Below are 13,950 nucleotides of genomic sequence, written 5' to 3'. Positions count from 1 at the left end.
AACTTACGGGGCTTTTAAGATCTGGAGGCAAAAAAATTCATCAAATTTCAGTTTTTTTTCAATTTTTGTTAAATCTGGTCAAACTATGGTCAAACTACTTATTCAAGAAGTATTAGTGTTACTAAATAATTATTTCAGTTTTTTTTTGAATTTTGGTTAAATCTGGTCAAACTATGGTCAAACTATGGTCAAGTTGTGGTCAAACAATGGTCAAACTAATTATTCAAGAAATATTAGTGTTACTAAATATTAGACTTATTTTTTAGAACAATAGTTTCAAACTCAAACAGTGAAATGTGTGACTTCATGCTCAAGCTAAATTCCTGAGGTTCATAGGATTGACGTCTTACTATTGTTCGGAAAACAACAAGTGCAGACTTGGAAACGAGGGAGAATAGAACCCGGAAGTTAAGCGTGCTCAGGCTGGAGTAGTGAGAGGATTGTCGGCATTCTGGGAATGGGGGTCCCCAGACTTTCCTGCCTGCGACCTGCGGCGTGGCTCAAAGGGGGCCCAGCACAGCCCATCTTAGTCAACACGGGCTCAAGACCGTCGCGAGGAGCCAAGCCTCGCGGGGCGGACGACAAGGAGCTTCCTCAGGCACGGCCTCATCAGGCTAGCTCACGAGGAGGCGGAGAGTTCATGACGGGGTACCTCGTGAGGTGCCCATGACGCAAGCCATGACGATCGAGGGCGCCAGCCGGGCGCCAGCCCGCGTAGTGTCCTCCTTTCCTCTTTGGTGCAAAGGGAGAAAGCACAGGCGAGAGCATCAAGTAAAGGCATCCATTTCGGTGCAACAATACCAAGACCAGTCCAATGGCAGGATGGAGGTCACCGTGGAGCCCAAGCAGGCGTCACCACCAGAGCCTTTGGTAGGCGAGGACCAACTTTAGTCAGGATAAGTGTACCCGCTGTTCCCCTTCAAAATGGCCAATTGTTGGCGCCCTTCCCGCTCAATTTTTGGGAAGAGGTCCAGGGCCTTTGCCTATAAATAGGACTAGCCACCCTAGGGTAGAGGGATGGGAAGATCTGGAATCTGGCATACATCTAGAATAGAAAGAGAGAGAGATAGAGTGACTGAACTCCTCCTAGCAGTTCATCGCACCAGCCAGGAACAGACCCTCGCGAGGCTGTTCTTCCTTGTATTGTTCATCATCAGCCCAAGAGGCAATCCACCACAATACACACTAGAGTAGGGTATTACACCACAATGGTGGCCTGAACGAGTATAAACCCTGTGTCTCTTGTGTTGATCTTTCTGTAGTTTAGATCCTAGCGATTCGGCGAGGAGCAGGTAGACAGAGGGTGTAATCTCCGCGCGCACCCCAGTGTTCGAACCTCAAGGGTCTGCCGGAACTCGAAATCCGACATTTGGCGCGCCAGGTAGGGGTGCGCCGGAATTCGTCTTCTGTCGCCCTGCTCTTCTCCGACCGTCGCATCCATGTCTGACGCTCGTCGGGCTGCTCTCGCCGCTCGAGTCGCCCATACGGCTCCCGTCGGCGGACGTTCTCGCTGTTCCCCGTCACCTGCCGTCAACACCTCCACCGGCTCGGCGGGGAACGAGCAGCGGGTATCGCCCCTGCGTCCCTCCGTGGCCTCTTGGGAAAAGTCGCCCAACCTCTTCCTCGCCCACCACGCCGCGCCGGCTTCCCCAGTCATCGTGGCCCTCCTGGGTGGCTCGCAGGCGCCGCCCTCCAGTCACCATGTCAAGCCGTTCATCCGCCGGGTCGGCGCCGCCTCCACGCGGCAGGGGAATCCCCGGGACCGGTCGGAGCCGCAGGCCCGGCTAGCCTTCAGCTCGGAGGACCACCCCACCAACTCGGCCTGCTCGGGTGCACTCCCCATGCTGTGCACCCCCACCATCTGCCACGTGGCTGTCAAAAGGACCCTCATCGATGGTGGCGCGGGCCTCAACGAGCTCTCAGTCGAGACCTTCAACCTCCTCCGCATACCCCGTGAGCGGCTGCAGCCCATCCGGCCCTTCATTGGCGTCGGGGGCGGGTCTTCCAACTCCTTGGGATAGATCCGGCTCCCAGTGACTTTCGGCACCTACGACAACTTCCGCACGGAGCTGGTCGATTTCGACATCGCCCTCATCGGCCTCCCCTATAACGCCACCCTCGGCTACCCAGCACTGGCCCAATTCATGGCCGCGACTCACCCGACACACAACCTTATGAAGATGCCCGGGAGTAGCGGAGTCCTCACCGTGCCTGGGGACGACGGGGATGCACTGCGAGCGCTCAAGATTGCCTTCAAGATGGCAGCGTCGGCACAGCCCGCCGACGCAGGGGCCCCCGAGCCCAAGGAGGCTGCGCCAGCCAAGAAGAAACAGTTGTTCACCCAAGACAAGGCGGAGACCAAGCAGATACCCGTCGACAAGGACGGGTCCACTAGCGCCACTTTCACCATAGGCGCCCACCTCGGGCCCGAGCAGGAGGAAGCCCTGGTCAAGTTCCTATGTTCAAACAAGAAGGTGTTCGCTTGGGAGCCCGAGCAGTTGGCAGGGATCCCACGGGGCGTGATCGAGCACCACCTCAACGTGTGCCCCAACGTGCGCCCCGTGAAGCAGAAAGCAAGGCGGCAGTCCACTGAAAAGCAGGCCTTCATCGTCCAGGAGACCCGCAAGCTAGAAGCCGCGGGGGTCATTCGCGAGGTCCGATATCCAGATTGGTCGGCCAACCCTGTGGTTGTGCCAAAGAAGGGAGGGAAGGAACGCATGTGTGTCGACTTCACCAACCTCAACAAAGCATGCCCGCAAGATCCATTCTCGCTCCCGCGCATCGATCAGATCGTCGATTCCACTGCTGAGTGTGACCTGTTATGCTTCTTGGATGCCTTCTCCGGGTATCACCAGATCAAGATGGTGGTGGAAGACATGTAGAAGACGGCCTTCCTGACCCCGTGTGGGGTGTACTGCTATACATGCCTGCCCTTCGGACTGCGCAACACGGGGGCAACCTTTCAGCAGCTCATGCACATCACCCTGGGCCCGCAACTCGGGAAGAATGTGGAAGCGTACGTCAAAGACATTGTAGTGAAGTCTCGCGAGGCCAAGACCCTGATACAAGACCTGTAGGAAACCTTTGCAAACCTCAACGCAGTGAGCCTGCGGCTCAGCCCGGAGAAGTGTGTGTTTGGAGTCCCCTCGGGCAAGCTCTTGGGCTTCCTCGTATCCCACCGAGGCATCGAGGCCAACCCAGAAAAGGTCAAGGCGGTCGAGGACATGAGCCCGTCAAAGACCCTCAGAGAAATGCAAAAGCTCACTGGGCGCGTGACTGCGCTAGGGCGCTTCATCTCCAGGTTAGGGGAGCGAGCGCTGCCTTTCTTCCAGCTGATGAAGAAAAAGGGGCCCTTTGAATGGACTGAAGAGGCCGACAAGGCGTTCCAAGATCTCAAGAGATACCTAATCAGCCCTCCGGTGATGGTGGCCCCATGCCCTCAAGAGCCCTTGGTACTCTACCTTGCTGCCACTCCTTACTCCGCCAGCGCGGCTCTGGTGGCGGTTAGGGAGGAGCGTCGGACCAAGGCCACAGCAGCTACCCGTGCCAAGGCAAAGCAGGACCAAAAAGGACTCGCAAAGATCACTACCACGACTGAGGAAGATCAGCCGCCGCAGGGGAACGCACCGGGAGCGGGAGAGGCCCTTCCCCCAGGCAACCAGCTTCCGGAGGCCCCATCGCCTCGGCAAGCGCCATGGCCTCTGGAGGGTGCCACCAGCACCGACGCTTCAAGCCTCGTCGAGCACCCGGTGTACTTCGTCAGCACGGTGTTGCGGGATGCGAGGGCACGGTACCCCATGCCACAGAAGCTCCTCCTCGCGCTGCTAGTGGCCTCGCGCAAGCTGCGGCACTACTTCCAGGGTCACCCGATCAAGGTTGTCTCAGCATACCCCATGGAAAGGGTGCTCAGGAGCCCTAACTCGGCCGGAAGGGTCGCCGAGTGGAATATTGAACTGCAAGCATTTCAGCTCGAATTCAGCACGACCAGGGTCATCAAGGGTGACGCGCTAGCAGATTTCGTAGCTGAATGGACGGAAGCACCGGACCTCAAGACCGACGAGGACCGATCCCTCTCCCCAGGGAGCAAGGCGCAAAAAGGTTGGGTCATGTACTTCGATGGGGCGTTCTCCAGGCATGGCGCTGGGGCTAGGGCAGTGCTCATATCTCCCGCTCAGGACAAGCTATACTACGCCGTGCAGCTCTGCTTCCAGCAGGGTGAAAAGGTCTCCAACAATGTAGCGGAATACGAGGGACTGATAGCGGGGTTGAAGGCCGCCGCAGCCCTGGGGGTGAAGCGCCTTACCATCAAAGGCGATTCGCAGCTCCTCGTCAACTTCTCCAACAAGGTATACAAGCCACGAGATGAGCACATGGAGGCCTATCTTGCGGAGGTCTGCAGGATGGAAAAGCAGTTCTGGGTGTTGGAGCTACAGCATGGGCCCTGCGGCACTAACCAAGAGGCCGACGACATCGCCAAACGAGCATCCAGGCGGCTGCCTCAGGAGCCTGGCGTCTTCGAGGAGCGGCTCTTCAAGCCCTCGGCCATGCCATCGCTCTCAAACACGGCGCAGCCTCGGGAGGAGCTCCCCCAGCCACCTGCCTCTGGAGCCCCGGCCTGTGGCCCAGCCTCAGGAGCGTTCCTACTCCTGGCAATGGAGCCTCAGGAGGGGTGCTGGATCACAGAGCTCCGGAGTTACTTAATGCAAGGGACCCTGCTGGAGAAGGAAGAAGAAGCGGAGCATGTGGCGCGGCAAGCCACAACATACTGCATCAGGGATGGGGAACTCTACCGGAAGCAACCAAATGATGTGTCCCTACGCTGCATCTCTAGGGAGCAAGGGAAAGAGCTGCTAGCGGATATACACGGTGGAGACTGTGGGCACCACTCGTCATCACAAACCCTCATGGGAAAGGCTTTCCGCAGCGGCTTCTATTGGCCTACTGCGCTCAGTGACGCCGTCGAACTGGTAAAGGCTTGCGAAGCCTGTCAATTCCATGCAAAACAGATCCATCAGCCGGCGGGAGGTCTGCAGACAATACCCCTCACGTGGCCATTCGCAGTCTGGGGGCTTGATATCCTGGGCCCATTTCCTCGGGCGCCAGGGGGCTATTGCTACCTCTACGTCGCTGTGGACAAGTTCACCAAGTGGGCCGAAGTGGAAGCCGTCCGCACCATCCCCGTGGGTTCAGCCGTCAAGTTCATCAAGGGCATCGTGAGCCGGTTCGGGGTGCCGAACCGCATCATCACCGATAACGGTTCGCAGTTCACCAGTAACCTCTTCAAAATATATTGTGCTAACCTTGGAATGCAAATATGCTACGCTTCAGTGGTGCACCCCCGAAGCAACGGCCAGGCCGAGAGGGCCAACGCGGAGGTCCTGAGGGGACTCAAGACCAGAACATTCAAGAAGAAGCTGGAAGCCTGCGGCAGAGGCTGGCACGATGAGCTTCAGTCCGTGTTGTGGTCCATCCGCACGACCGCAACCAAGCCGACTGGAGAGACCCTGTTCTTCTTGGTCTATGGAGCTGAGGCGGTCCTCCCTCACGAGGTCAGACGTTGTTCCGCATGGGTCATGGTGTTCGACGAAGCGCAGCAGGACACCATGCGGGGGATGGACCTCGTGCTGGGGGAGGAGCGTCGCCGAGAAGCCGCTTTGCAAGCGGCGAGATATCAACAAGTGCTACGGCGATACCACTGCCGCAACATCCGCCCCAGAACTCTTGAGGTAGGGGACCTCGTGCTCAGGCGGGTTCTCTCCAGGGAGGGACTGCATAAGCTCTCTCCCATGTGGGAGGGCCCGTTCAAGGTTGTTCATGTTTCCAGGCCTGGCTCTGCGCGCTTGGAGACTCAGGAGGGGGTGCCAGTCCAGAATGCGTGGAACATCCAGCACCTCCGGAGGTTTTACCCATAATAAAGGCCCAGAGCCTGTGAAGAAGGCGAATGCCTGTGAAGATCATCTTTTTGGAAAAGGCCCAGAGCCTGTGAAGAAGGCGAATGCCTGTGAAGATCATCTTTTTGGAAAAGGCCCAGAGCCTGTGAAGAAGGCGAATGCCTATGAAGATCATCTTTTTGGAAAAGGCCCAGAGCCTGTGAAGAAGGCGAATGCCTGTGAAGATCATCTTTTTGGAAAAGGCCCAGAGCCTGTGAAGAAGGCGAATGCCTGTGAAGATCATCTTTTTGGAAAAGGCCCAGAGCCTGTGAGGAAGGTGAATGCCTGTGAAGCTGTCACGTTTTGGAAAAGGCCCGGAGCCTGTGAAGAGGGCCAATGCCCGTGAAGCTTGCTTCCCCGAAGAAAGGCCCGGAGCCTGTGAAGAAGGCCAACGCATGTGAAGCTCGCCGCCCGTGACACTCTCACGTAATAATGAGTTGGGGCTGTACACGCCCCGGAGTCTCAGGAGCGCCGGCCTCAGGCCCTGGGGCTCCCTCCCACGCCCAGTGGCAGCACTTAGCTCCGCGCTGGTCAGAAGACATCAAAGACTAGACTAGGTGCCAGACGTGGCTTTTTCATTTGCTTTCTGCAGTTGGCTAGTTCATTCTCATTTGAAGTTTTATGGAAACTATCGCCGTCTTTTGACTTATGGCTCTTCGACTTTTCGCCCTCCGGCCTCGATTTCTCTTGCGCAAGATCTCGCGAGGGGGCGGCCGAGTGCCCTCGCGAGTGTTTCGGTCCTTTTGGTCAAGGCCTCACAACCCGGGTCCACTACAGGAGCACCCCTCCAGTCTGTTCCTCACGGGCACCGCGACACGAATACAGGACCTGGGTCGGTCGTCCCACAGCTAAGGCTGGGGATAACCTACGCACAGGCGTACGGCAGAGAGGAACAACACCAAAATAACGGAAACAGTACGACGATTAACAACGGTAACCCAGACACGCACCCATGGGGCCCCACACTGCTGTCTTTTTGCGCAGGAAAAAGGAAAAGGAAGAACAAATCAGGCGAAGCTCGCCAGGCGCCGACCCTCAGGGAGGACTCGAGCTGCCTCCGGAGCTCAAGCGGACTCCCTCTCGCGCTTCACCAAGGCGTGACGGCGGGCAGACCCGCTACCACCCTCCAAGCAGGCACGACGGCGTGGAGGCTGACCGCGGCCGCTGCTAGAAGAGTCGCTGCCCGAAGAGGAGCCAGTGAAGCTTGAGAAACCCTGGGCACCACCAACCACGCGCGCGCTGTCCTCTCCATCCTCACCGGGGCTGAGTCCTCGGCCACGGTCGTCGTCTTCAGGGAAACACCCTGCGCGGCGACCATCCTCCCCAAACACCCTCACGTAAAGGGTGGCATCGCCGTCGAACTTGAAGTGTACAGTGCACCGGTGGCTCAAGCCACGCGCGCGGGCAAACGTCTGCCAGCCGCGGGTCAAGGCCAGGCTCCCGGCGGCGGAGACCTCCAGCAAAGCCCACGAGGCCCGGCTGCAGCAGCCATCTGCCTGGAGCCAGACGCCGGCCAAGGCGCCAGCTGGGAGGTCACCTAGGAAGAAGCGAGGGAGCTGAAGCCGGGCGTTGGACGGCTCTGCTTCCCACACAACAAACTCCGGCGGCACCTCCACAGCGCGGGAGCGTGGCCCCGGGGGTCGCACGGCCAAAACACACCCCCCGGCCGCAGCCGGCCGCCCGTCGCCACGCGGGAAGTCACCTCCGCGGCCACGGAGAGCCGCCGCTGAGGCCACAGGGTGTTTGCAAGGGCGGCCTCGACCGCGCTTGGGCAGGGGAGAGGCAGGCGCAGCCTGGCGGGCCTTTCCCTTCTCTGTGGCCGAAAATTTCCTTGACGGAGCCATGAGGAAGAAGGGGATGCAAGAGGGGATGAACTGGAAGGGCACGCGGCATGCCGTACTTAAGGAGAGAGGAGGCCAACCGTCGACTTCCACGATCGCAGGTAATCATGACCAGTTTTTGCATGCAGGGACTTGTCAGCTCACGCAGTTGCCGAAGCATCGTGGGGGAGCGGTGCCGCCCATGTCCAATCAACCGCCACGCGGCGCCCAAGACCGCAGGCTGTTAGGGCCCGCGACGCTTCGCACTTGCCCTTTCGCCTCTCTGCTCGGCCAAGTCCGGGCGTGTCGTGGGCCCGGGGGCTACTGTCGGCGTTCTGGGAATGGGGGTCCCCAGACATGCCTGCCTGCGGCCTGCGGCGTGGCTCAAAGGTGGCCGAGCACAGCCCATCTTCGTAAACACGGGCTCAAGACCCTCGCGAGGAGCCAAGCCTCGCGGGGCGGACGACAAGGAGCTTCCTCAGGCATGGCCTCATCAGGCTAGCTCGCGAGGAGGCGGAGAGTTCAAGGCGGGGTACCTCGCGAGGTGCCCATGACGCAAGCCATGACGACCGAGTGCGCCAGCCGGGCGCCAGCCCGCGCAGTGTCCTCCTTTCCTCTTTGGTGCAAAGGGAGCAAGCGCAGGCGAGAGCATCAAGCAAAGGCATCCATTTCGGTGCAACAAGACCAAGACCAGTCCAACGGCAGGATGGAGGTCACCATGGAGCCCAAGAAGGCGTCACCACCAGAGCCTTTGGCAGGCGAGGACCAACTTTAGTCAGGATAAGTGTACCCGCTATTCCCCTTCAAAATGGCCAATTGTTGGCGCCCTTCCCGCTCAATATTTGGGAAGAGGCCCAGGGCCTTTGCCTATAAATAGGACTAGCCACCCCCAGGGTAGAGGGATGGGAAGATCTAGAATCTGGCATACATCTAGAATAGAAAGAGAGAGATAGAGCGACTGAACTCCTCCTAGCAGTTCATCGCACCAGCCAAGAACAGACCCTCGTGAGGCTGTTCTTCCTTGTATTGTTCATCATCAGCCCAAGAGGCAATCCACCACACTACACACTGGAGTAGGGTATTACACCACAATGGTGGCTTGAACCAGTATAAACCTTGTGTCTCTTGTGTTGATGTTTCCGTAGTTTAGATCCTGATTCGGCGAGGAGCAGGTAGACAGAGGGTGTAATCTCCGCGCGCACCCCAGTGTTTGAACCTCAAGGGTCTGCCGGAACCCGAAATCCGACAAGGATGGGTGACCGTCCGGGAAGTTAGATGATGAGGGGTGATTAGAGGTTAAATTGAGCAGTGATGAGGGGTGATGAGAGGTTAAAATAATTCAGAAATTTGAAAATCAAAAAAAATATTCCAAAAAAATATTCAAAAAAATTCAAATTTTTTTTTAAAAAAAATGATAAAAATTCATTTAGTACTGGTTGGTGTTACCAACCGGGACTAAAGGTGGACCTCCAGGCAGCGGCCACGTGGAGAGCCATTAGTCCCGGTTCATGTAAGAACCGGACTAAAGGGGGAGGCTTTAGTAACGACCCTTTAGTCCCGGTTCCAGAACCGGGACTAAAGGCCCTTATGAACCGGGACTAAAAGCCCTTTTTCTACTAGTGGATCCTCTCTGCTCCACACAATGGGCTGCTCGGACCATCGTAAATAACGTGGCACTGCTGGGTCAACAGCATTAACTGCCCTTTTGTGAAGCTTCTGATCGCGCTTACACAGGCTAGTAGTGAACACATGATACTACCCACCATTCAACTGCTTGGGGTGACTTTGATAACCTGATTGCTGCTGATTCCCTTGATTATTCTGTTGGCCATTACCACCTTGGTTATTCTGGTTACCCTGGTTATTCTGAAATCCAGAGCTTGAACCGCTGCCACCATGAAAACCTGGACCTGAACCGCCTGACGGACCCTGATCATACTGGAAGACCTCGGAATTCTTGAACTCCATCATGATATAACAATCTTTACAAAGATGTGTGTAAGGGGCCTCCTTCGTTCCATGCTTTGGGCAGGGCTGGTTCATCAAACATTCTAGATTCATCCCTCCACCGCGCTGGGGCGGTTTACCTTTACGACGCTGCATATTGGTGTTAGCCACAAGATCTGAACTATCTACCTTGCGCTTACCATTATGGCCTCCTTGGTTGTGATGCTGTCCCTTTGCACCGCCATTCTTCTTTCCCTTCTCCGGTTTCTCCTCATCAGAATCGAGATCCTTGGTATTATCAGAATCAACATACTTGACCAAGGCTGCCATAAGGGTTCCCATGTCATTGCAGTGGCGCTTGAGCCGTCCTAACTTCATCTTCAGTGACTTAAACCGGCAATTACGCTCCAGCGTTATGATCGCTTGACCAGCGTTAATCCGGTCGGACGAATGCAAAACTTCTAAAACTCGGCGCACCCAATGAGTTGTTGACTCGTTCTTCCCTTGAACACAGGTATCCAGATCCACAATGGACATAGGCTGTTTGCACGTGTCTTTGAAATTGGCTATAAACCGGGCCTTTAAATGGTCCCATGACTCGATGGAGTTGGCCGGCAAGTTTTTCAACCAAGTACGGGCTGTTCCTTCCAACATCATCGTGAAGTAATTTGCACAGGCTGCTTCATCTACATCCAGCATCTCCATTGCCATCTCGTAACTCTCGACCCACGTCTCAGGTGACTGATCCGCAGTGTAATTAGGCACCTTACATGGACCCTTGAAATCCTTGGGCAGACGTACATTACGGAGAGCCGGAATGAGACACGACACTCCCCAGGAACTAAAGGCAAGCCCGGTGCCTCGGTCTACTGATGCCGTTGGTTGAACCGGTGCAGGTTGATAACGACCCGTATGTAAAGTGGCCTCCCTTCATGCTCTGCCATTATCCACACGTCTTGAGCATTTGCTTCACCGCGCGCCAGATTGGGTCCATTGCAGCACCGCGCACTGGTGGACACTTCCGGTTCATCCATGTGCCTGCTATAGCTTGGGCTCGGACGAGGGGTTGAATGAATTCTATCTCGGCTATAGGAATAAGCCTGCTGCTGCACCACAGCGGTTTGGAGAAGATCCCTAGCCCTCCGCGTTTCAATCGCCGCCAGTGAATCGCCCTCCATCGGAATGGCTGCCAGGCGAGATGCTATGGCAATCATGTTATCCAAAGGGCTCGAGAAGTGACCCGGCGGTGTGGACATGTATTGCGGCGGGTTATCCGTTTGTCGAGGTGGTTTCGTCATCCATGGTTGATCAGGCGCTGCCCTAGGCGCATCAGTCCGGTTTGCAGCTGCCGGATTGCTCGGCCCAGTGCCTGGTGTTTGAAAGAGGTTCAGTCCTTCGTAGACCGACGGCAGACGAGACCGGTACTTCCTTCGCATTACATCATCTGATGCATTCCGATCCAGCATGAGCCGGTAATTCTGTGCCTGTATCTGCTATGGCTGGGCATCCAAAGCGGCCCGTTCTTCGGCCATCCTAGCATCCTCAATTGACAGGTGTCCTCCTTAGCCTGCGTTATCTAGTCCTTCAGCTTCCCAATGTCCGCATTGTGCTGATCCTGCGTCTCCGGGGTAACTACCGTGGTTAACAAGGTTGCCCAGGCATCCATCAAACTGGAGAGGACTTGAGCCGGTCGACGTGCCGGGGCTCCTACCGCGGCCGCTGATCCGTTATTCATTGCCGCTGTAGATGAAGACTGTAAAGTGGGTTGTGTTCCAGCCATGTAAACAGCAACCCGACTTTGCGGTTCAAGGAAGTCCGGAATACTGTTGCCATCGGAATATCCTTCGAACACACCATCATGAATGTGGTATAGGGACTCGGTCTCGCCAGTGGATGACTCGCCGTCAGAATAAACAGCCGTCTCGCCTTCAGACACCGGTTCAGATCCGATCCCATGGACACATCCTACGAACGCACGCTTCATGGTGGGCTTAACCCGGGATGGACTCGCACGCTGAGCCGTCTCGATGAGGTCGGTGTAGATGTCCAGCTCAGGGCCCGGTTCGCTGATCTTGCCGATGAAGACATGAATTCCGCCAAAGGGGACCCGGTATCCGTACTCGATTGAACCGGCCTCGGGGCCCCATCCTTCGTCATTGATGTAGAGCTTTCTGTGACGACTCTTGGTCATCCGGCCAACCACGTACCCCTTAAGTCCTTCAGAGCTGCCCTTCAAGAACTCAAAACCATCGTGTGATAGCCCCACGGTGGGTGCCAACTGTCGTGGAATTAACACGTCAGATATCCTCATGGACGGACTTAGTCGCAGAGCCATCGCAACGGGTTAGCTTGAAGGGGTTAAACCAGAAATGGGACATGGGAGTTTATACTAGTTCGGCCCCTTCGATGAAGGTAAAAGCCTACGTCTAGTTGTGATGGGATTGATTGGATTTCGTGACCAGGGAGCAAATATGCTTTGCCTGAGTCTCAAGTTGTTGTTTCTTGTCCCTAAACCGCCGCCGGGTCATCCCTTTATATACACAGGTTGACGCCCGGCCGGTCTACAGAGTCCCGAGGCCGACTCATACAAAGTGTCCGGCTCGGTCTCTCCTTTCCTTACTTACAACACAAGTTACATAACCATGGCGGTTTACCACTATGGGCCCTAATCCGCCTTTGGGCTCCGGGCCTCTAAGCTTCATTAGTAAAACGCCATCTTCTGGATCTTCATAGGCTTCAAAATAGTCGAGGGTGAACCGGGCCCTCCTGGCCGGTTTACACTCAGTAGTTATATCGCCAACACCGTCTGACGGCAGATCTGAGTCATGCTCGTCGTGACTGTTGGGCGCTCCTGACATGGGCTCGAATGCGTCGAAGATCAGGTCTCCACAGATGTCGGCAGTATAGTTCAAGCTTCCAAACCTGACCTGATGGCTAGGGGTGTAGCTATTGATCTGCTCCAGATGGCCAAGCGAGTTGGCCCGCAGTATGAAGTCAACGAATACGAAGATCTGTCCAGGGAGGAAAACCTCACCCTGGACCGCATCATTGAAGATGATTGAAGGAGCCATCAAGCCTTATCGTGACGACACAGTGGAACTCTCAATGAAAGCACCAATGTCGGTGTCAAAACCGGCGAATCTCGGGTAGGGGGTCCCGAACTGTGCGTCTAAGGCTAATGGTAACAGGAGACGGGGGACACGATGTTTACCCAGGTTCGGGCCTTCTCGATGGAGGTAATACCCTACTTCCTGCTTGATTGATCTTGATGATATGAGTATTACAAGAGTTGATCTACCATGAGATTGTAGAGGCTAAACCCTAGAAGCTAGCCTATGATTATGATTGTTGTTGTCATATGGACTAAACCCTCCGGTTTATATAAACACTGGAGGGGGCTAGGGTTACACAGAGTCGGTTACAAAGAAGGAGATCTACATATCCGAATTGCCAAGCTTGCCTTCCATGCAAAGGAGAGTCCCACCCGGACACGGGACGATGTCTTCAATCTTGTATCTTCATAGTCCAACAGTCCGGCCAAAGTATATAGTCCGGCTGTCCGAGGACCCCTTAATCCAGGACTCCATCAGCCATAACCTCTCTGCTCCAGCCGCAAAACCCCACCCTCCTTCGTCCGCCACCTCACCGCCACCCATCCGGAGCCTCTTCCCCAACAATGTAGTCCACCCAGTAGCTCGACGTACCTCATCCACCTCCCCAGATAAGGGTCCATTGTCAATCTCATCGTCCCACCGGTTCAGCCGCCCCGACCTCCACCTCCAAGGAGCTGCTCCGATGATCGCCTCGTCTATCGTGACTGATCCATCCCAACAGCGTCGCCTTAACCTGCTCCACCAGAACCGCAGCATCCTCACCAACTCCTGGATGAAGCTGAGGCCTACTCGGCGCCACCAAAGAGGTTGTACACTCATCGCATCGCACCTTCTCCTTAACTCGACCTACTGACGCCAGTGGTGCTCCATACTGCACCCCCATGATGCGACTACCTCGAAGTCGGCACCACAGGAGACATCTCCATGGCGGCTCTCCCCAAGTGTGAGGCCCCTTGGGCGGAGCATCCGTACTAGCCGGATCTGCTGCTGCTGCTCCGGCTCTAGCTCGCTCGCGCTGTTGCTGCTACTCCGGCTCTCGCTCGCTCGCATTGCTGCTCTGTTCTCCCCCTTGCTCGTGTTACTGCTCTGCTCTCCCCCTCGCTCGTGCTGCTGCTCTGCTCTTTGCTCTCGCTCACACTG

This window comes from Triticum dicoccoides, chromosome 3B, assembly GCF_002162155.2.
Source record: "Triticum dicoccoides isolate Atlit2015 ecotype Zavitan chromosome 3B, WEW_v2.0, whole genome shotgun sequence".
In the NCBI taxonomy this organism is placed as follows: Eukaryota; Viridiplantae; Streptophyta; class Magnoliopsida; order Poales; family Poaceae; genus Triticum; species Triticum dicoccoides.
The sequence above is the reverse complement of the archived record's forward strand: the minus strand, read 5'-3'. Positions refer to the sequence as shown.